General features: G+C 46.4%; 1 long non-coding RNA gene across 1 annotated transcript in view; it reads left to right on the top strand.

The window, feature by feature from the left end:
- The first annotated feature begins 7,044 nt into the window (after positions 1–7,044).
- Positions 7,045–21,450, top strand: part of LOC142008743 (uncharacterized) — a 35,601-nt gene continuing 21,195 nt past the window's right edge. The window contains exons 1-2 of the long non-coding RNA XR_012644220.1: positions 7,045–7,213; positions 8,676–8,798. This is a non-coding gene — a long non-coding RNA (uncharacterized LOC142008743). The remainder of the gene's footprint in view (positions 7,214–8,675; positions 8,799–21,450) is intronic.

The raw sequence follows: 21,450 nt of genomic DNA, 5'->3' as shown, positions 1-21,450 counted from the left end.
CGCCCCCAGGGGACCCCCCCCAAGGGGAGCCAGGGCAGCCAGGCTGGCAAGCGGCAGCGGGGCCCCTCCTGGATGGAGACCGAGCTGCGGGACCTGCTGGGGCTCTGGAGCGAGGAGGAGGTGCTCCAGGTAATGGGGAGCAAGAGGTGGAACGCGGACGCGTTCGTTCGGCTGGCCGAGGGCCTGGCTGCCCGGGGTCACCCTGCCCGCACTCCTGACCACGTCAGGAGTAAGGTCAAGGAGCTGCGGCAGGGTTACTCCCGGGCCCGGGATGGGGCCAGCCGATCTGGGGCCGCCCCTGTCACTTGCCCCTTTTACAGGGAGCTCAGGGACATCCTGGGCTCCCGGCACACCTCCTCCCCTCTGGCCACCCTTGACACCTCGGCCGACGAGCCCCAGCAGGCCCTGCAGATGGAGTCCGCCCTGGAGGCAAGCCCCGCACCGCGGGGGCCCCCCCCGGAGGCCACCCCCGGGACATCGCTGCAGGAGGAGGAGGAGGAGGAGGAGGGGGGCTCCTCCTCTGCAGAATCCAGGCTGCAGATCCTCCTCGGCCATCCCGGAGCAGCAGCAGGGCCTCCGCCCCCCGGGGATCTCCGGACCGTGGGAGTGGACCGACAGGTAGGTACCCCCCTCTGGTGGACACCCCTGGGCTTGAGGGGCGGGGGTAAGAGATATGTGTCCAGGGCCTCCCACATGCTCACATGGCCATGGCCCCAAGGACACCAGGGCCATGGCCCTCACAGCACTGCATCCATCAGCCCCTGCCCCCCCCACACCCCGCATGACAGTGCCATGCCCCATCCCCGGGACAGGGCGGAGCGGAACCTCGAGGGGCCCCCGGGAGGAGGGGGTGGGACACCCCGCAGCAGCAGCATGTGATGGAGTGGGGGGAGTGCCAAAGGGAGACTCAGGCTACATATGAGCAACAAGAGCCGAATAGCTCCCAGGGGCAAAGGAGGATCCTGGGGCTACAGCTGGCAGGTGACACCTCTGCCCTGAACAAACAGGAGGGAGGATCCGAGCTGGCTTGGACTTGGGGGGCGAGGGCAGGGCCCACAGGTAGAGGCTAGGGGAAGGGAGAGCTGGAAGGCAGCCAGCCTGAGGAGGGGGAAAGCTGCATCCCCGAGGGGCACCCCTTGGGGTCTTCTCGCCAGGATGGGTTGGAAGGACTGTCTCTTCCGACAGCTGGTGCTGTCACTCCTGGGAGAAACTGGCCAGCTGTGGCCTAAGAAACCTCTCCTGCTCTCAGACCCTGCGGGGTGAAGTGAGAGTCGCTCCCACCAGGGGACAGGGTGCAGGGCAGGGGGACCCCTGAACCCCATCCATAACAGCAGCATCTCCCGGGGACGGGGCTGGGGAACCTGCAGCACAGGGCTGGGGGGACAAAGGCCACGGCTCGGGGCCCACACTAACGCCTGTCTCCATTCTTCTTCCCCCCCTCCTCTCCTGTGTCCTGCACCTGCACCATCAGAAGGACCGGAAGAGAGCGCCAGCGAGGCGTCAGTCGTCCTGGAGAGCCCTCCGGGACCATCGCTCCAGGTGGGCTAGACGGCGGACCCCGCGACACCAACCGCCGACGGCGACGGACCCCCAGCTGCTGGCCATCCACCGTCAGCAGCTGGAGGTCGCGGAGCAGCACCTCCAGCTGCAGGAGCGGGCGCTGGCCTGGCGCCAGGAGGCATGGGGGGCCTACATGGAGACATTTAACCGCTTGGTGGACTACCTGGCCCCCCATGCCGCGCCGGCCGCAACATCGCCCGCCCTGCCTGCTCCTGCAGCCCCACCACCAGCTGCTCCGCCCGTCGCCGTCCCGTCCGCCGTCGCCCCGCCACCTACCGGCGAGGGCCGGAGCGCCAAGGGACCCCTGGAGCCACCTGACACTCGCCGGCCACCGTACCTTCCAGTCCAGCCCGCTCCCACCCAGCCATGGACCAGGCTGCGACCGCGGCGGGGCTCCTGGCTGCCAACGCCCGGTGCCGGGCTATAGGGGCGAGGGGCCCGGGACGTGGCCCCCCCCCTTGTATATAGTTGGACCCTGTTGTTTTCGGCCCCCAGTTTGCCCCGTCCCCCCACGTAAATAGTTCTCCCCATTATCCTCCCTGGTTTTCTTTTTATTATTGCAGACAGTTGTTTCTTTGTATTGTTTTATTTTTGTACATATTGCTTTTGTTCAACGTTTGTACATAGTTTTTGGTTTGTGATTCAAATATTTATTTACAGTTAGAAAAAAAAGGTTCGGAAAGAAAAAAAAAAGTTTACGCTCAGCCACAAGTGCGTGCTGTCATTTGTCCAGGACAAGTGGGAGGGGGGTGTGGTGGGGTGCTCCATGGTGTAGGCGTTGGGGCAGGAGTGTGGGGGAGGAAGGGGTGGGCAGTAGGGGGCCTGGGCAGAGTTCACCCCGCGGCCTGTTCATCAAAGTCGGCCCGCAGGGCCTCCTGGACCCGGGTCCCCTCGGGGTCCACCTGCCGACTGGGGGCAGCAGGTGGCTGGACGTGTGCCCTGCCGGCCTCCGCAGCCCAGCCCTGGAAAAAGGTCTCCCCCTTGCTCTCGACCAAATTGTGCAGGGCACAGCAGGCACCCACAATCTGGGGGATGTTGTTGGGGCCTGCATCCAGGCGGGTCAGGAGACATCTCCAGCGTCCCTTCAGGCGGCCAAATGAGCGCTCCACCACCTGGCGCGCGTGGTTCAGGCGCTCGTTGAAGTGCTCCTGGCTAGCGGAGAGATGGCCCGTGTAGGGGTGCATGAGCCATGGCCGGAGGGGTTATGCCGCATCTGCGATGACGCAGAGGGGCATGGTGGTGTCCCCCAGAGGGATCTCCCGCTGGGGGATGTAGGTCCCCGCCTCCAACCGGCGGCACAGGCCCGAGTTCCGGAAAACCCGGGCGTCATGGGTGCTGCCAGGCCAGCCCACATAAATGTCCTGGAAACGTCCCCGGCTGTCCACCAAGGCCTGGAGGACGACAGAATGGTAGCCCTTTTGATTCAGGTATCATCCTCAACTGTGATGCGGGGCGCGGATGGGGATGTGAGTCCCATCCAGAGCCCCGAAGCAGTTGGGGAAGCCCAGGGTGGCAAAGGCGGCGATGGTGGCATCTGGGTCCCCCAGCCTCACGAGCCTGTGGAGGAGCATGGCGTTGATGGCACGCACAACCTGCAGAGAAAGCACAGGGGACAGCACCAATGAGTGGGGAGCAGGGTGTGCGTGGCCCTGCCCTGCCCTCCCCCCGTGGGTTCGCTTACCTCCATGAAGAGAGCCCCGACGGTGGCCTTGCCGACACCAAACTGCTGGCCCACGGATCGGTAGCTGTCTGGAGTGGCCAGCTTCCAGACAGCGATGCCGACCCGTTTCTGCACTGTGAGGGCACGCCGCATGGTGGTGTCCTGGTGCCTGAGTGTGGGGGTGAGCCACTGGCACAGCTCCAGAAATGTCTGCCGGCTCATCCTGAAGTTCCTGAGCCAGCGGTCGTCGTCCCACTCCCCAAGCACCAGCCGCTCCCACCAGTCGGTGCTGGTGGGGTAGCTCCACAGCCGCCAGCGTGTGAGGCGGGGGGGGGGGGGTGGGGTGCTGCAGGGGTAGGGGTTGAGCCCTGCTGCCCTGGGGGCATCTCCTCCTCTGGGGCAAGGAGGTTCTCAGCTGCCTCCCGCATGGCACGGAGCAGGGCAAGTCCTGCTCCTGCCGGGAGGGCTGGGTGGACCTCTAGCTGCTGCTGCTGCTGCTGCTGCTGGGGGTCCATGACTGCGGCGCCCGAAGTCTGTGTGCCTATGGCTCCTCAGACCGCGTGCTGTGCAGGCTGAGTGTGTCTGGGAGGGGCCCTTTAAGGGAGCGGCTAGCTGTTGCCCCGGAAGCGCTAGTCCGCCCGGTGACCCTGTCTGCAGCTGTGCCTGGCATCCCTATTTCGATGTGTGCTACTTTGGCGTGTAGACGTTCCCTCGCTGCGCCTATTTCGATGTTGGGCTGCGCAACGTCGAAGTTGAACATCGACATTGCTGGCCCTGGAGGACGTGTAGACGCTATTCATCGAAATAGCCTATTTCGATGTCGCCACATCGAAATAGGCTACTTCTATGTAGGCTTCACGTGTAGACGTAGCCAAAAACAAATAGGACAAATGCCCTGTTTTTCCAAAAAGTTGTGACATCTAGGACAGAATTTAAACAGGCCCAACTTCTAGGGCCAGCTTCATCGCTGTCCTCAATCCCATTTACACCAGTACTAAGTGGGGGTCACAGGGCTGGTATAAAACCATCATCAAAGAGTTCTAGTTCAGTTGGTGTCTGGGCCAGGCACAAACTGGATCCCTGTAACTCCAGAATCTAAGAGACGGCTGATTAGCATCCACAGAGAGAGGCAAATCAGAGTGGAGGAGCTTGGCAGAGTGTACGTATCAGGTAGGCCAAACTGTGCCTGGAGGTGGGACAGAGAGGGGAGATTAGCAAAATTAGAGACAGGGAGATAGGAGTCAGGGTTGAGAACTCTGGCAATCCACTGCTAGGCAGTGGGAGAAGTGGGGCAGGGGGAGAGATCTTCAGGATAGGGTAGGACAGAGGGTATAAATTTACCATGAGTAGGAAAAAAGGATGTTAATGATATGCATAGTTATGATCTTCAATTATAATGTATATTTGAGTGAAAACCACAGTTAATTCAGCTTTTAAAAGTATATTTAGATGCACATTTTTGACACAATGTTGAAATGTACTTAAAATAGTCCTTTCTATACCTTGTTACACGATAACAATTTGTGTCCAAATCTAAGACAGAGATTTTGTTGGAGTAGCAAATTGTGACAGAGCCAAGTTTCATAAGTCTCAAATTGGACAAAGAGATAAAGAAACTGTAGGCAGAACAACTTGTGACAGGCTCTCAAGAAAACTGCCTAGATGTTGATAACTGATATAAGTATGAAATTTTGATGGCGAGTGGAAGAGTATTGGCATGGGGGTGCATGTGACCTCTTGTGCACCCCCTTCATGTCACCCCATGTGCAATGCTGCGTGTGTGCTCGGTTTGCTCTTTCCAATAAATGATACACTTGGATTTGAAAGCATTCTTTATTCCAATGCATGAAAAGAAGCAAGCACACCCTAGCAAAGCAGCTGGCACTATTGTCCTAAGTGCAGCAGAGGGACCAATCAGAGTCACTGCACTCCCATGCATGTCAACAAAGATGCTTTCAGCATTAAATTGCTGCCTCAAGGCTTCCCTGATCCTTATGGACCCATGCTGTGGTCCTGTACTCTGGTCTCAGGTCGTGCAAACCAGCCTCCAGACACTGAGCCTCAGCAGTCCAGCCCTGAGAAAAGCTTTCACCTTTCCCTTTACCATTCTGGATGGTACAGTACATGTCTCTAAGGAGAGAGATCTTGTAATCTGCCAGGTGCAGCTTCCCATGCAAACATCACCAGTGGAAATTTTAATGGTCAAACACACACCTCGTGGTCATTCTGCACCTGCTCAGTCTGTTGCTGAACCTCTCCTTGCTGCTGCCAAGGCTCCTGGTGTGTGGCTTCATGAGTCATGGTATTAAAGAGTAGGTGAGATCTCCCAAGATCACAAAGAGCATTTTATCTTCCCCTCCAGTGATCTGGTCCTGGAAAAAGTCCCTGCTTGCAGCTTCCTCAACAGACCAAAATCAACTTGGCTTCCCATAAAGGCTACGTCTACACTAGCCAAAAATTTTGAAAGTGCCATGCAAATGGCCATTTCGAAGTTTACTAATGAAGCGCTGAAATACATATTCAGCGCCTCATTAGCATGCGGGTGGCCGCGGCACTTCGAAATTGATGCGGCTTGCTGCCGCATGGCTCGTCCAGACAGGGCTCCTTTTTGAAAGGACCCCGGCTACTTCGATGTCCCCTTATTCCCATCTGCTCATAGGAATAAGGGGACTTCGAAGTAGCCGGAGTCCTTTTGAAAAGGAGCTCCATCTGGACGAGCCACACGGGGGTGAGCCGCGTCCATATCGAAGTGCCGTGGCCACCCGCATGCTAATGAGGCACTGAATATGTGTTTCAGTGCTTCATTAGTAAACTTCAAAATGGCCGTTTGCATGGCCATTTCAAAGTTTTTGGCTAGTGTAGTCATGGCCAAAATGTTCTTCTAGTTTTCAAATTTTAAGCATTAATGTAGCTCTGGCAAAACAGAGCACTATGCCTCATTTCTCCATTTTATCTCTTTTCAGTAAGGTTTACTGAGAAGCAATCCTAGTCCATGTTCATCTTATTTTTTGAGCTCATCTTGGTTCAGTATCTTTCAATATTCATTCAGTAACGTCAGTTTTAAGGACTGTACTTGATTTGGTGATTGTCTCTTTTCTGTTTGGTTTTATGTGAAACAATGCTATGCTAGGCATATCCTGTTTTCCAGGCACAACCAAACCCTTTTGTTGTTTCCAGTTGCTATAAGAGGAAGCTGTATACCAAATTTGATGGTCCCTGCTCTTACTGTGTCAGAGGAACATAAGAATGGCCATACTGAGTCAGACCAAAGGTCCCTCTAGCTCAGTATCCTGTCTCACCTCTAGAGTCATTTTTAAAAATTGGCATCACTTTAGCTGTGCTCCAGTCATTTCATGCCGAAGATAATTTAAAGGATAGATTACAAAACGTAGTTAGGAGTGCCACAATTTCACATTTAAATTCTTTCAGAACTCTTGATCAAATAAACAAACTCTCTAAAATATATAGTAGATTATCACACAAACTTCCAGACAAGAAAGCTACTTTCTTGGATATGTCATGCTTTTTGAAATGTGAAATGAGGTGAGCCATTCTCCTTTCAATATAGTCTTTTCAAATTTGAAGCTTCTGTCAAAATTTAGTGGACAGGTTCAAAGGTTTCTGGTCATTAATGACTATCCATGTATGGATGGATTTAAAAGTTGTCAGTACAGCATGCTCACAGTGTTGTTCTCCCGTGCATAATAGACTGATTACTTGATAGGTTTCAAACATTCTTTCAGAGCCAGAGATAAAGCTGGTAAAAATAGGGTAGTTTGCCTTTTATACCAGCCTCAGAGTGGTGCTGAATGGTTCTGGAATTCATCACCTTGACAGCTATTTCTTTGTTAGAGTACAGAAGATGGCGTTTGTATTCGGTGTCATGATTATTTCTTCCTCTGTTACTCAGCCTAAATAGATTTTTTTTCCAATTCTTTAATCTTCTGGTAGTTCCGCTTTTTTTTCCTTCTGCTCCTACCACTTGGATTTACTGTGAGTTACTCCAACTTGCATGCATTGCTTGACTTTTCTTACTGTTTCTACCTTTTTGTTAACATATCTGTATGTTTTTCTTGTGATGCTGTTCCCTCCAGCCCTGCTCTGATTCTCAGTTTCAGTCTTTGTAATTATTTTTTGTTGGTTTTCATGGAACAGCAAATGAAAAGTGCAAAAAAAGTAAATGATAGCTTATATATATTTCCAAATACAGCATGTGTCACAGGCTTTCCATGCTGTTATGCAAATGTGCAAATGTACAATTTTTCAAATCTGCAACACCAAAAATACTTTAAATAAACTTAAATAAATATAGCACCTTATTTTTCTTGCCTTGTCTCTGAGTATCCTAGACAACAGTTTCACAGAGTGTCAGGAAACCTGTATGAAATGTCATTTTCATGTGAATTGCAGAGAAGTTGCATGATTTCTCTATAGACCTGATGCAACATTTCAGATGCTTTTGACCATTTCTTGCTTTTTTTAGCTTAAGTAAAATGAGCCCTTGCTCCTAGTTTGCTTCATTAATAGCTTATTATAAGTGCCAAAAATATCCTCACTGCACAGAGTTCACTGCAGGCTCGAAATTGTTCCCTTTCAATATAAGATTCACGAATGAACACTAGGAACCTTCAATTAAAAGCTTAAAAAGTAAAAGGGCAGAATATAGCAGAACCCCATTTACCTGACATAATTGTGGCCAGCTCAAGACTAGATAATCAGAAACTTAGATAATCAAGTGAATGTGCAAGAAAGCTTTCTATCTGCTATTTTAAGAGATGGAATTGCTTTTAAACTCACTGACCCCTCCCACATAAGCTTTTAAATTAATGACTCCTTCTTCATCTTCTCATCGAGTAACAGAATATACAAATGATTACTTCTCGTAAACAATTTTTTGTTAATTTATTAACAGGAAAAGGTGAAGTTTTAAAAACTTACCATGTTTATACTACTTAGTGTTTAACCCAGAGCATCATAGGGGCCATCTATGAAATCTGCTTAATGTTACACGCTACACCATTTCTGTTTTAGCTTGCTTACATGTAATCTTGCAAATGGTACATTTTTGCAGTTTTAAAAATGATGCTCATTACAAAGCATTAAAACATAGTTTCCTTCTTTATGTACAGTGATTTGCAGAAGAACCATTACTTCCAGCAAAGACTACCAGTTGTTAAAAAGACAGAAATGATGGACTCAGACATTAAAACATAGTTTCCCTCTTTGCAGTATACACAAACCATTAGTAGTGAACAGAACTAGGTTTTTAAAATGGCAGAAGTGTTAATTTTAAATGCAAAAATATCAATACTAATAGTAAGAACTATACAAATATGTTATACACATAAAGTATCAAATTAAAATCCAGTACAGTAAAATCCAGTACAGCACAGTGGTACAGCAACACTCATGTTTATCGTGCCTGAAAAAAAAATCACCGTTTGTGTTGTCTTAGATGAGAGATTCCAACTTCACTGCACAACCGCAGTCATTTCATCAACAACTGTTTAGAGGGGTCGGTATTGGCCTGTCATTCCGAGTACTGACGGAAGACATTTCTTGCTGTTTGAGCATCACAGTGAGTCATTTTTTTTGTCAATTCTTGCTTAGCAGAATCTTTACCTTCTTCATCGATGCCCACATGTAGCACAGTCTGTATGATTTCAGCATCATGCAGTAACTCACGGCCAAGGGCAATATTGCATGTTTTTGCCGAGTAGTCACGATCATATTGCAAGGCTGAAAAGACGTTTACAGTAGCATTGTCATTTAGTGATGTCAGTTTTCTACATTTCTGTGTATGGGCTGGTTGTTTGGTTCAAATGGAGAGCTGGGTAATGAAGACTTGGATAAATGAGGTTCAACTGTATAAGAAAATGTTGAATTTTGCTGTTTCTTTTTAGTTTGCCAATGGCAATGTGTAATTTCTGTGCTTAAAAAGTGAACTGTTAATTCTGGTTGCGAGAGTGAGTTAAAACCACATCTCTTGAGATCTTGCCTCCATTTATTCTGTAGTCTTCTTTTTTAACGTTAGTTTTTGTTTATAAACTTTGAGCCAACCTTGATTGTGTCAGTTTTGAAAAGCAGTCATTCTTACCATAACTTGCAGCACTCTCTTGTCTTTGCTATATTGAGTTAGAAACCGCACACGTCATTTCCCCTTGTACTATTTAGAGTTCCTTCTCAGTCTTCAGTAATTTGGGTGAAATCATTATTAAAAATATCAGGGCAGTGTCCGTGTAGCCGATATTGAGCCAGCTGGCTCTTATCTCCAGTACCTTTTATGTTTTTTTCCTGTTGAGTTCTTTGTCCCATGGTTCAGAGATTCATCTTTACTGTCATAAAACCACATATCATAAAACTACAGAATTAAGGAATGGAAAAGACTCAGTTGTTTGCATAGCCCATCTCTCCTATCAGTGCAGGATTGTTCCCTAATTTATGTTCTCCAGTATTTTATTCAGTCTGTTTTTAAATAGATGAGTCTTACCCATTCCCATTCAGATTATTTGGCAGCTTCATAGATCCTATTGTTATGATTTCTTCCTGTACTCACCCATTAATGTTCTCAATTTTATCTCATTAATGCTATTTATATGAAATATTTCCAAAAAATTTCCTTCTTTTCCAATAAGCTTAAGTGTTGCCTTTTCAACTCATAGCCTATTGCCAACATTTTACTGTTTTCTTTGTAGTATTCATTTTCTTTTACTCATGTATGTTTTGCCAGCAAATATTTGTCTCTTTCTGTCTGCCTGTTTAGGGCACTGCTTGTTAATTGTGATTGATTTGAGCAATTCTTTTTTGTCAGCAAACTTAACTGTTGTCTCTAATGCCTTTATTTTTATTGTACCAAAGACAAACGCAGCCTACACAGCAGTCCAGCAGGCCTCTTATCTGTGTTGGTAGCTCATTTTTCATTTGTATTTGAAACTACCATCCATTCATTCTATCTCAGCTGGGAAAATACTTAGAAGAAATATTTCCCTCTTCCTAGTCAGTATCATTTAAGCCTGGCTGTAATTTTACATTCTCTCATACGTATTTTTGGACACACCATTTAAAAAAAAAGCAGAACCCAGCACACTCAGGCCTTTTTTAAAAAAAGAGAGTTGGAATAATTCTTTCCTGGATCTTTGTGCTGCAGCCCATGTATCCATTTGTGGTGAGATCTCTCACAGTCTAAGCAGTGTTACATGGGGTCAGCACGTGGACAAAATGCTGTAGGTTTAGAAGGGTCTGGTGTTGATTATTCACTAGTAGGTGGATCTCTTCTGTCTCAGTCAGGAGTGTAGTCAGGCACACTGAAGGGAGGGCAAAGAGGACACTTGAGCCAGGGCATTTCAAAGGGACCTAGAGCACCAACCACTGCTGTTTCTGTACTGATTGTGGCAGAAGCTGGAGCTCTGGGCCCCTTTGAAATGCCACAGCAGACCTGCTGTGCCACTCCACCTGGCTGTGAAGGAGTGGGGCAACACCAAGGGCTGACTGCCCTAGGCCCCACCCTTCCATCCTTGGCCATGCCCATGGCACTGGGCCCCCACTCCCACCTTGACTCAGGGCCTATACTGGCTGTCGGCCCTGCTGACTGGAGCCATTCCCCAGGTTGATGATGAGGGTCAGTGTGGTACTGGAGGGTGTCCTCCCTCAAAATTTTTGGGAGGAAGGGGCCTCCAGAAGAAGTTTTGGAGTCTGGAGGAACGGTCTTCTGGACTCCAAATCATGTGACGTTATGCTAATGAGGTGCAGGGAATTTGCATCCATGCCTCATTCGCATCTTTTGCTCTGTGTATTAGCATACCACTTCCAAAGGAAGTGGCCTGTGTAGAAATGGCCATGTTGATGAGCCAGGAAGTAGGTGTAAGCCATGTCAACCTAGAATCCCTTTAGCTCTTCTTCAGGTGCTCTCTGAATCTGAGTCAGAATTTGTGGGTGAGTCTGAAAAAGAGTGTATTATTGGCTCTGGTTGAGCCAGAATGCTACGAGGTGGGGACAAGCAGAAAGGGAGACCTTACAGGATTTGGACTCGCTTTTGGACTTATTCAAAGCTATAATTAGTAGTTTCCCTGTAGTTTTTATTTGTTCTACATTTATTACATTAAACAATAGCGGGATCTTCCGGCTTTTTCTCTGTTTCATATAGTGTGCAACGAGTCCATTTTAGCTTGATCTCTTATTTGGTCTCCCTGACTCTTCACCTTTCTCTCTGTGTGTCTATACTGCAATAAAATACCCGTGGCACCAAGTCTCAAGAGCACAGATCAGCTGACTCAGGCTCATGATGCTCTGATTGCAGAACTATGAAGTGGCAAGGAGCCCAGCTTGTGACCACTTCTCCCTTCACTGGGTCTCAGAGCCCAAGCTCCAGCCCAAACATGAGCAACTGCTCTCTGTTTTAGAGTCCTGTAGCCTGACCCTCATAAGCCCCAGTCACCTAGCCTAGCCCAGCCTTGGCCATGCTCCGGCTATTTTATTTCAATGTAGACACATAATCAATGATTTTGGTGTAGGTGTGGCTTTTTTCACCAGCACCCTTCAAATAACAAAGAATAGGAGAAGGCTTTCGCCAGTGCTTCCTCTAATGTTTTCCATCCATGTGCGGAATAAATTTTGTTCTGTGCAATGAGGCATCTGCAGGTGTGCGCCACCAATAAAAATATATGCCGGCTCCAGTTGGCACTCTGCTAATCAGCTTGGCGACATCTGAATCTCTCCTTGGTGGCCGCCAAGTGCTGAGCTTATTGGGAACACTGCTTCCAGCCAACTCTGACTTCACACTGGTCACTCATCAGCTTTTCCACCTCGTACCTAGTCTCTGTACAGTCCTTGGACTCCTGTGAAACTATAATTTGAACAGCAGATCCTCTGGCTTTTCGCTTCAGGAGCAGTGATGCTATGTTAATTAGCAGACAGGCTGTCACCTCTCAAGTGTTCATTTCACTCTGAGACTGGGATAGTGGGAGCTTCATAAAAGTGTGGCGAGGAAGGGGGGACTCATGCCTAAACTGTAGCTCTTCCCTGCATTGCCCATCTCCCTGAAACCCCACTCCCCCCAAGACCCTACCCTATGCTTGCTCCTTATGTCCTCTTCTCCTGTTGCTTGCCCTTGAGGCTGGGAAAAGTGCCCTGCCATTTTAAAATCTGGTGGGGCCATGGCCTCCTGGCCCCTGCATGAGATGATACCTTGCCTTGAAACTGTGCTTTCCTGCAAGAGAAAGTAAATGCACCTGAAAAAATGAAATGCTGTTCTGTCATCTGGGTTACTACTGCAACAGTACAAAAGCAAGCTGCTGCTGCGTCATCTGAGAGCTGGTGCCCTTGTTGAATTTGTAAAAAACCTACAGATGATTCCACTCTGGAACCAATGTTGTGGGATTATGTGCAGTAATCTCACACGCATGAAGAGGAGTGTCATTCCCCTTCCAGGACAGGACTGGGTAAAGACGTGGCTTCCATGAAACAGGAACCAATCTCCCTTTTTACTTCAAACTTTTTTTGGAAGAAAAAAAAATAAAGAGAATTGAGATGCTCTAAGTAGCAGAGGAGTAGCCATGTTAGTCTGTATCCATAAAAGCAACAAGAAGTCCTGTGGCAGTTTATAGACTAACAGATCTTTTTGAGCATAAGCTTTCATGGGCAAAGACCCGCTTCATCTGTCAAAGCGGGTCTTTGCCCACGAAAGCTTATGCTCCCAAACAAATCTGTTAGTCTATAAGGTTCCACAGGATTTCTCATTGTTTTTGTGGGTACAGACTAACACGGCTACCCCTCTGATACCTGCCAACAAAGAAGCCTTTAAAGAGCTGCATGAATACCTTTTCATTCCAAAACAGTATCGACACAGGGGTGGGGACCCCAGAGCCTCATGGGCCGGATCTGGCAAGCAGGGGAGAAGAAACATGGCACAATGCACTGCTGCTCACCCTCCCGCTGGCTGGGAGAATGCAATGCCAGAAACAGTTCATGGCAGAGTTTCCCCACTGCTCCTATTGGGCAGATTTTGGCCGATATGGAGGGCAGTAGCTGGGATTGGTGGGGAGAGCAGAGCCATGTAAGTGCCCCCTCCCACTCCCCTTATGGTCAGCCCCTGCATACCCATTCCTCTTCCACGCCCCTCCTCCCACCCAGCTCTCCCACTCCCAGTCTGCTCCTGCATTTCCCCTTGCTCCTGCACCCTTCCTCCCAGCCAGACCTCCACTCCCAGCCTGCTCCAGCGCTCTGACCTCCCACCCAGCCTAGGGATGTAAAATCCCATTTAATCGGTTAATTGATTAAGCACTAGATTTAACCAGTCAACTGATTAAATGGGTAGGGATGCAGTCCTGGTTGTGCTGCTGGGCGGTGCACTCAAGCCAGGGTAGAGCAGTCCTTGTCCATGGTAGCTCCGAGTGCACCTGGGGGGAGGTGCTCCGGCCAGGCCAAAGCAGCCGTGGTCCCAGTGGTTTCTGTAATTTGATTTCTGTATTTAACTTGGTCACTCTTTAGCTTTATAAATTAAGGCTGCAACTACATTTAAATTCCATATTTGAAATACACATGTATATTATATCAAAGCAAAAAGCAGTCAAGTAGCACTTTAAAGACTAGTCTTCAGTGCTACTTGACTGCTTTTTGTTTTGATAGTGTATAGACGAGCATGGCTTCCTCTCTGTTACTATTCAATATGTATATTATATGTGCGTGTATCATATGTCATATACACATACATATATCCACATTGTGGCAAGGTACCCCCATGTCTTGCCAGGGTCTCACACCTCTCCCTTTGGCTGGAGGATTTAGCCTGCATCCACCTCTGCCTGTCTTGGCTGGTTAGTCCATCCTTTCCACCTAGCCAGGCGTAGGGCTCTCAGTCTCACAGGGGAAGCCCAGGAACTTTCCCCAAGCTACTCCCCGCCATCTGCTGTGCAGGGTGAAAATTCCTCAGGCAGACTATGGTTTGTGCTAAAGACCCCCTATTCAATTCCTAGAGTCTGGAGTAGGCCTCTAATATAGAAACCCAGCTAGCATGAGTGGAAAGATACCTCACTGGGCCCCCTTCTCCTTTATCTCTCTCACTAGCTACCTTGCTGGGCCCCTCTCCCTTATCTTTTCCCAAGACCCACAGAAGATCATCCCAGCTCAGGCAGGAAGGGCCTTGAAGTCTGAAGGAAGGGATATTTGCCTCAGCAACTACATTCCAAGAAGAGGCTCTGCATGTGGAAATCGATTGTTAGTGCTATATGCTGTTAATGTCTTTTGCTTTAAATCTTCTAGATAAACACCCTTGGATGCACCAGTGTGGAGGCATCACCTTATCCTCTATCCTATCTTGACATGAACCGATCATTGTATATCTGTTTTGTTTAACACGTAGAGGAAACCACCTAGAGATAGGATGTTCTATAAGCTATGGGCGGAGATACTCTGTAGCCTTTTTAGATTATTGGTTTATTGTGCTCATTTCCTCTCGCTGTTAGAGCCTATCCAGTGTGGGTGACACCCATATCGTAGTTTCCTCCTGCCCATCAATAATCTATATAATCAATTATAATCTATTGGCTGGCAGTGCCCCACTGAGTCCCAATGGGCAAACTGGCACTCAGCCAGCACTGTGTGTAATAAAACCCCCTGCTTGCTTCATACACAGTGTCCAGACTTTGTTCCAACACGCCATGTTTTGCAAAAATACTGCTCGTCTCCTTTTCTGTCTTGTTTCTTCTCATCTCATTCTCCACTCCTTCCCTGACTGGGATGACTTTTTAAAAGCCCTGCCAGCAGGCCAGCCATGAGAGCAGCTGAGGCTCACTGATTAACTGTAGTCCCTCCCTCCTTCTTTCACGTTCAGTGCTTAATCAGCTCTTTTCACTTGCCAGGTCTGGGTCCTGAGCTGCTTTTTCACCTTACTACCTTAATGGTGCTCTAGGATAACTCAGGTGGTTAAAGACAGATTTCCATAGGATGGCTACTTTCTACATCTGGATACCTGAGCACAATTAATATGCAATAAGTTTGCTCTTTCTACTCAAGTAATTTCACAGAAGGATACATTTTTTCAAAGTTGCAGTACTTTTACTCAAGTAACTTTTTGGGGGTAGTTTTTCCACTACTGCATTTCAAGGGAGGGGTTGTTTTGTACTGTAAGAACTGAGATTCAAGCTGAGTGTTGTTATTTGTTACCAGTTATGAAGAATAAAATATTCTAAGGTCAAACTTAGTAAAGTAATGTTTAAGAAGCAGTTTGTGACACTGTTTATGTGGAGATGGGTGATAGAAGAGTCTGTGATATGTTGTGGTTGAATCACAGATTTTAATATTCTAATTTTCTGTGTGCAAAATTCTTGTCGCTAAATTCTCTGAATTAAAAAAAGCAATATAAATCGATGTCTTGGCACAATGGAAGCACTCACATTCCAAAATTTTACAGCCATTTCTGATATTTTACTTGTTTGCTCATTTGAAAAAAACCAAATAAAATATTTAGATGTTCAAGCGTGGGTTTGAAAGGCAAACTAGAAACCCGGGAATTGTACAGTACTCGTTAGTAGCTACTGTGTAACTAATGAACATACCCCTTCAACTTAGTCAAATTTTATCTGGCTTAGTCAGCACAAAAGATTTGATGAAAATGTATCAACTTACTGTGAGGCAAAATGAAAATGAAAGACAAAAAGGAAAAAAAAAAGAAAAAAGAAAGGTCCAATATCACTGAAAGAACTCTGTAACTCTGTATGCATGAAGCATATCACAGAATTTATGATTGGATGCTCTTGTACAAAGAGTGTGGTTGTTCCCGTTGTTAACCCCACAAATATATTTCCTAGATGAGAAATGCATTAGTTCTAGTATTGAGGGATGCTCATTTCACAGAAAAAAGCCATATCGACAATAAAAAGAGCAACATTTTTTTCCCTGTGGAACATATCGCATACTAATAACAGGGAGAAAAATCAGCCATCCCTCTGCATTTGAAGGACTGAATTAGCTTGCCGGGTTGCTTTTAATTTTGTCAGATCTTTATACCCTCACTGATATTTATCTGTATCTTAAAGGCTATACCATGTCCTTTACATATGTGATATTTAACTCATGTTTTCAAGCATGTTATGATTGAGTCAGTTACTTTTATGTCTTTGTTAAAGGTAATTCACAAAGGAAAAATGCACGATGCATAAAAAGCCACAGTTTTTTTACAAATATGCATGCTTACGTTAGAAATACTTGTCTATGCTAAAGATTTTATGCATTGGGAAGAATTAGTAAGATTGACTTTCTGGCTTTGAAGGAGGTTAAACATAATTTAGAGAATTGGGTATTTGTGCTCAGAACTTTTTTGACTTTTGTGTTCACACTCACTTGATTAAAACAATTTGCAGAAAAGCTTTCTGTTTTAAAGATTAAAAAGTCCCCTACCCTCCACTATCAATACTGAGAAAGCTGCTAATCCATGTTACTAATGCCTTGAAACACCAGGCCAGTCTTTGAAAATCAGTTGATCACCAAGTAGGAATCCATTTGCCCCCATTTCCATCCACTAACAAATGAAAAATGTGAGTGACCTCTACCTGTCATAAAGAAAGAAGAGGGACACAAACCTATTTTTTCTTCTTATTTGGAAATTTGGTGCTAGGCACTCAGCTGCACTGTGCATTATGGGCCCCCATTACCTCTCATCCCAAGAAGAGAAAGGCATTGGAGGAGGCATTCAACTGTGTGGCAGTCATTCCTCCTCTGGCAGGTGGAGGGAACATCCTCATCTCTTCATGCGCTCCAGGGGATGATGGATGGTAGCCACCCCTCTGTAGGGCAATGGTGCCATTTTCACTAGCTGCCATACTTCCGCCTTCCAAGCTCTGACCCCACACATGTGTGGGCATCTGGGGACACTGACAGAGCAGTGGGATCCCTACTAGAGGAAAAAAATGGATCCATTTGGCTGTGTCAGCCACCCCACTGATAAGGGCCATAAACTGGTATGTAGCTGTGCATCCTGTGTGAAGAGAGGTGGAATGTAGCAGTTGATACTTCCACCCCTGTACCGTACGCCATCCCTGGTCTGTGCATAAGTCCATCTGGGTGTGGCACTACACCCCATATTCTTCATAGTTGTATGGCCCTGATATGATTATAATATAACTATGTGGCTGCTGGTACAAGTTATGTCTTGCAAGGTGGCATGTAAAATTATGGTTTGCTACGTATTATTATCCAGTTTGTGTGCATGTGTCATTTTTTTTGTCTCAGGTGATGAATATTGACTATGTATCTGTATTTCAAATGTGGTTATACCTGGGTGACACCCACTAGACAAAGTGCTTCCAATCTAGACACTTTGGTACAAATTGCCTGTTCAAGGTAAGGGCCATTAGGGGAAACAATAGACCTTAAGAGAATCTTATCCCGCAACCTTTATCACCTTGTGGCACACTTCCGCAATCATTATAATTTCACAGCACACACACAGATTGATGTTAAGTATCCCCAGGATAATTTTTCAACTTTCTATTGAAGATTACTGTTAACCTCAGTTTATGCCATAAACTTAACTTTCAAACAATTTCGTGACTCACACTTACCTAATAAATACAAATGAGCATATATGCTTACATATTTTTATTTATATTTAATAAAAATACAGAAGTTAGAAAATATATTACATATTATGTATGCTAACCAAGCTAGTGAGATACTTGCACCTGTTTTCATGAGCACAGATGGTGCATATTTGGCTGTACATTAGCAAGAGACATGCAAAGGTCTTGATCCAGACCCAGCAAATATCACCATTTCTTGGTTTTAATTGAAGTTAATTTTGAAAAGATGAGATCGCAAAGCTGTGTTGTTGAAAATGGCAGCATGACTGAAATATCCTGAGTGGAAATTGTTGGATACTCATTTTTTCACTTGAATCCAAAAAACAACCAATGGTACTTCACTGAACTTCAACTGTAATATTCAGTCAGTCTTGAGATTGGCCAACTCCTCTCTCATCTTAAGAGAAAGTTGGTTCACTGGAGCTTCAGGTGCTGCTGCAAAGTGGTTGCGAATCCAATCGTAACAGCCAGTACCAGTCAATTTAAAATAATAGACAAATTTATCGTGAAATATGATTAAATATTACTCAGACAAATTTAACAGTCCAATTTTGTTGTATGTTTCAACCTCACTTGTCTGCTTGAACATCTCCAGTGAGCTGCACTTAACTTCGTTATGCCATAATTTTAGGGTTGCGTGAAAACCATTCAGCTTGTCTGTGCATGTTAGAATGTTTTCATTAGGACTTTGCACTTTGCGATTTACCTCATTGACATGTTCAAAAACATCAGCCATGTAAGTGAATTTGGCCAGCCAGAGATTATTTTAGGGATTTGGGAGAGATAGTTCATGGGGAGAGGGATAGCTCAGGTGGTTTGAGCCTGCTAAACCCAGGGTTGTGTGCTCAGTCCTTGAGGGGACAATTTAGGGATCTGGAGCAAATAGATTGAAAAAAAATCTGTCAGGGATGGTTATAGGTCCTGTTGTGAGTGCAGGGGACTGGACTTGATGACCTCTGAAGGTCCCTTCCAGCTCTATGAGATAGGTATACCTCCATGTTTTATATCTTGGAACAATTTTATAAAATTTGATTAATTTTCATACCTTAGGAATTGCTAAACTTTGTTTCTGAGTTTGAATAATCTGCATAAAACTTTTTCTCAGAAAAGCCAGCATACATCTGTGTGAAAAAATAGAGAACAATGTTTGGTTCCCATCTCTTCACAAAGAACGTCAAACAGATGAGAATTGGGAGCTTTTGATTGGATCATGTTAATTTTCTTGCACTCACTCAAAACTGATGTGAATTCATCTGGCAAACCCTTGGCCATAAGTGCTTCAGTTTTGGTTCTGAATGTCTGAAATAAAACCTTTGATGTTTCTGGTCATTGCAGTGGCACCATCAGTGCAAATATTTTCTCAGTTTTTCCATTCAATTCCAAAAAATTTCATCCCCAGTTGTTCTTTCATGTAGTTTTGTAAAAAAATAAAAACATATTCTTTTATGCAGCCTTCATCAACAAAACGCACACTATTTGTTAGCTGGGCTTTGTTTCTGAGGTTCATTAATTCATCAATTTGTAGAGAATTTCAGCAATTTTTAATTTTCCAACAAGCATGCTTAATAAATCTTCAGACATTTCATAAATGTGTCTTTTTACAATATTGGCTGAAAGTGATGCTTCGCTAACCTCCTTTGCTGTGTCAGATCCTATCATATGTCTTACAGTTTCTCTGCATGCCAGTAATATCAATGTTTCCCCAATAGTATTTGCTTTTTTGGTGCAAACAATTAGCTTCATGACAGGGTAACTAAATTTTGAGGAGTAAAGGGACTTGGAAGGAGTGTGGGCACTTTGAAGTACCCGTGGCTGACCCGCGGCTACACGCAAGTTGGCACTTTGGTGTTTCACACCTTGAAGTTGCTGCGGGGGAGATTTTGACTAATGAAGTGCTGCATGTGCACCGCAGCACTGCATTAGTAATCTCCTAACACTCTAATTACCTTGCCCCTTCGAAGTCTGGGGCTAGTCTGGACACAGCCTAAGTGACACTTCATGGCACACCAATGTGGTGCAGCACACTGGTTGCAGAACACTGACCTAGAGCACCTTCCTGAGAATGCTCCAGAGAACCCCTGGGTAATGGCTGCTTTGACTGTATTTTCCCACATCTGGGAACTAGTTTGGAGCATAGACTTCCCTCCATATGGAAAAGATGTGCAAGGAGTGACATCACCTCTGTGCATCTCTTGGACCAACTTATTGTTCGCCTGCTGTGGCTTTGTGACTGCCCTGCACTGTCTTTGTTGTCCCCCCATGGAATGTGGCTACTATAACATCTTTTCGTTAGCTGCCTCCCATTTCCTGCTATGTGCAGAGGCAACTAGGTCAGTGATTCCGGGGAGGGGGAGGGGGGGAGCACTAGTTAGGTGCCGCTGCCTCGCCCCCTCCCAACTCATCCTGTGCCTCTGACCCTTTCCCTCCTGCTCCTGCTCTGCCCAGGCCCTGCCCTTCTCACACCTTCCCTGTGCATTCCCCTCCCACCCCGGCCCAGGCCACGGAGCTCTGCTACTTCCAGTGTGGGTGGGGAAGTCCCCCCTCCTCAGGAGCAGCACAGCCTGAGAGTAGTAGGAGCTAGGAAGCTTGTGTTGCTCTTGTGCTGTGCCACTATGGGAGCGGGGTCAGACTGCCCCTGCACTCATCCGAAGTGGTGTGTTGCTGATGGATCTACGGTCAGCAACACTCAGTGGGCTTGGCTGGGTATGTGCAGGTCAGTGGAAATGACTCCAGGAGGATGACTAGCTTGACCCTATGGCACCATACATTATTGTATTTCCTCTTGAGCAAGCCATGGCCACTGTGGTGACCTTTCCACTGGCCACAATCTGAATGTGATCCTGGTGGCTGTGAGCATGCCACAACACCTGTGACACTTATAAGAATCACACTGGATCTTTTTAGAGGGACAAGGCAAGAACGCTGTGTTTATTGAAAATACAATGCCGTTATATTTATGCATATAATATACATAGTTTACTCAGAGGCGCACCCCCCCATCTTGTGGTTGCTTATAGTTATCAAAGGCTGCTCACTCTAGCCCATTGGCCAGATGGATTAGAGGTGAGTGTGGAGCCAGGTTCTGTTGATCCAGATCAATGCTCCGATGTCGACAAGATGAGAAGAGGAATCCAACCCGACAGGGGTACTCACATCTTCTACAGCTTTAGTCCATAGTCCTGGTTCTGTCCCACTGCCCCAGGCATAATGAGTCAATGGCAGATGGGTTTGATCCTTTCCCACTGTCCAAGATTTCTGTGTGACTCATCACCTACAAATGGGATTTAATCTTCCTCTCCGGGTGGGTTACTGCTGTAAAGTCCAGTTCTCATCATTCTTCAGCCTTTGTTGTCATCCATCGTTCTTCAGCCAAGACTTTGTTGTCCAGAGAAGCTGGGTCCAGAGGGTAACCCTTTAAGCATCTACATTCACACTTCCAGGTGGCTCTCACACACGCCCACTCTCACACAGACAGCACAAGGTTTACAGGCTAATACAAAGTTAAAATGGAGTTTTAAATACAATATGGAATCTGGCACAAAGTGTCTATGAATATAAAATAACCAATATAAAGGGTAATACAAAGCTACAAAGTAGTATAAAACAACAAATCTGAAGAGAAATACAAACCTCTGTGGTCTATTAAAAAGATATAAG

This window comes from Carettochelys insculpta, chromosome 2 (genome assembly GCF_033958435.1).
Source record: "Carettochelys insculpta isolate YL-2023 chromosome 2, ASM3395843v1, whole genome shotgun sequence".
NCBI classification, from domain to species: domain Eukaryota; kingdom Metazoa; phylum Chordata; order Testudines; family Carettochelyidae; genus Carettochelys; species Carettochelys insculpta.
The sequence above is the reverse complement of the archived record's forward strand: the minus strand, read 5'-3'. Positions and strand labels throughout refer to the sequence as shown.